Below are 2,687 nucleotides of genomic sequence, written 5' to 3'. Positions count from 1 at the left end.
TTAAAACTGCTGATGTGCGAGGATTACAATGATATTTGAAAAACAGCTAAATATGACAGAATTAATGAAATACAAAAGGCTTGGTCCTCATAACATTCATCATCAAGACAGTCCAAAAGTCGTCAAATGAATGCAATGCATAGGACAGCTACAAATATTTTATAATAACAGATATTAAGATGTTGGCTCATTTATACATTGTGAATTCAAATTAAAAAAATAAATAATAATATATTTTGTTCATGACAAAACTCCATCTAGAGCAGGGGTATCCAATCTTATTATTAATAATAATAATAATAATAATAATAATAATAATACATTTTATTTATATAGCGTTTTTCATCATACAGAGATGATCTCAAAGTGCTTTGCAGAAGGCAACAATAAAACAAAGTAAAAAAAAAAGAAATAATGTAAAATTACAGAACACTAGTAAAACAGTGCATTAATATAAAATCACATATATTTTATCTGTATCATGCAATGGATAAACTGGGATAGGCACACTGATAAAAATGGGTTTTAAGCCCGGCTTTGAATGCCGAGACTGACTGTGCCAGACGTAAATCTTATCCGAAAAGGGCTGGAGGAGGTGCAGGTTTTTGTTTTAGCCCAGCACTAAGACACCTGACTCAATTAATGAACTAATCTTGGGTCTTCAATCAAAACCTTTAAATAGAATCGTGTGTCTTAGTGGTGAACTAAACCTGTACCCACATCGGCCCTTTTTGGATAAGACTGAACACCCCCGCTTTATACGAAACCTGTTCTCCATAGGATCATATTCAAACCACATTATATGGGCATTATATTCACATACAGCTGACCTACGGTCTCTGCTCCTCAAACAATTTGACAGAGCAGAGTGGTGAGTTTGGGTCCCGATGCAGAACTTCAACCTGATTGGTCGTACTCACTACGTTGCTGCGTATCTGTCTGTTCAACAGTGACTGCGCCACTCTGTCCTCTGAAAGAGAAAAATGGATACTATGCACAGCATATCCAGACTCCAGTCAGTATGCATTTTCAATACGCAATTGCATATTGATCATTTTGCCATGGTAACACAGACAAGCTCTCATCTCATACCACAGGAAGAAAGTGCTAATAAAATATTAGCAGATCTGCTAAATATCTGTGGAAAAACCTGTCATTGTTACAGCAGCCTTCTATGGCCCATAACTCGATTATCATCATGGGAATAAGCCAAATATAGCTCCCCATAATAAGCAAGCAGCACTATGGAGAATATTCACCTTTGTCCTCCTCATCTGTCTTATCACCATCCTCCTCTAGCTTTAAGGTTCCTACAAAGAAAAATATGGCTTTAAATCTAAGCCGTACAGTAAATCTAAGGAATAAGGGTTTGCCCTTTTAAACAATTTTACCTGGCAGTTAAGTACCTTAATTCTAATGTTCAAGCATTCAAAAACTGCTAACAGGTACGATGTAAACTGCTCCCTTCACATAATGAATATAGGAGCAAAAGAAGAACAGTTTCATGTAGCTCACGCCAAACCAAGAGATTCTCTTAAATAGTTGTGCCAGCATTCATAATTCCCTCTCTCTCTCTGAACCCTTCAAGAAACAAGCCATCATAAATGACAGACGTGCACCGTGCAGTAGTTAATTTTGTTATTGTAATGAGCTACATCAGTAATGATGTATTAAACTTGCTCAGCCCTTGAATGTGAAGGATGGTTTGACATATGCACTTCACTAAAGGAATGTTGATGTCACTTAATCCTACAAACGTAAAGGTTTGCCAACTAGGCTTTTCAGAGAAAGAAATTCCATAGTTTACATTCCTGTTCAACCGTTGTTTTGACATGCAAAACTGGAAGCCATTGCTCCACTGCCAAATTAGATTCAACCAAAATTAGATCAAGAAATTAACATACTGTTTTGATTCTTGTAACAGAATTAAATTGTGCCCATTGGATCTGCAGACACGGTGTTGAGGAAATGAATGTACATGCAGCAGTCTTGTTTTGTTTTATATGGGTAGATTGTAGAAGCCAAGACTGACATCTAGCTCTTAAGTAGAAGATTTACATGAAGGTTTCAAATAGTTTGGAGCTTTTAATCTGGTTGTGACTTGTATAGTTTGATAAAGGTTGGCCCAACAAGTTACCAGAAATTACCCAGAATTTAGCTGTAGATATAGTACCTGCAATTCAATTTAATACATCAACACCTGAAAAATATGTAATTCAAATAGCAGAATTGCCTACCCTTAATTGCACATACCCACATTTAATTGTAGATAGACAATGTCGGTATATACAATGGCCTCCAAAAGCATGGGAATAGAAATAAGTCAATGTGCATTTGTCTGTTCAGGAGAGATTTGTTTCTGAGTGCAAAAACATACAGTGTTTGTGAACCAATTATTTTGTTTGTAAGATGCAAAAGATATTTGTGAATCTCATTTTATTTGTGTAAGGTTCTTACTTATTTAAGGATTTATGAGACAATAATACCCAAATAGGTCAGCAAGGTTTTATGAACTGCACTTTTGACTTCATTATTTAAATTGCTGAATGTCTGGTGAGATTTTTGACAATAACAATCTTTTTTTCTTCTCTAATCTAGTTGTGTATGTTAGGAAGCCTGTAGGTGCAGCGTTTGATCGTCATGGTTACCTCCATGGAGAAACAGATGGATCAGCCTGGTGATGGCCA

This window comes from Anguilla rostrata, chromosome 13 (assembly GCF_018555375.3).
Source record: "Anguilla rostrata isolate EN2019 chromosome 13, ASM1855537v3, whole genome shotgun sequence".
NCBI lineage: Eukaryota > Metazoa > Chordata > Actinopteri > Anguilliformes > Anguillidae > Anguilla > Anguilla rostrata.
Note: the sequence above shows the minus strand (reverse complement) of the source record.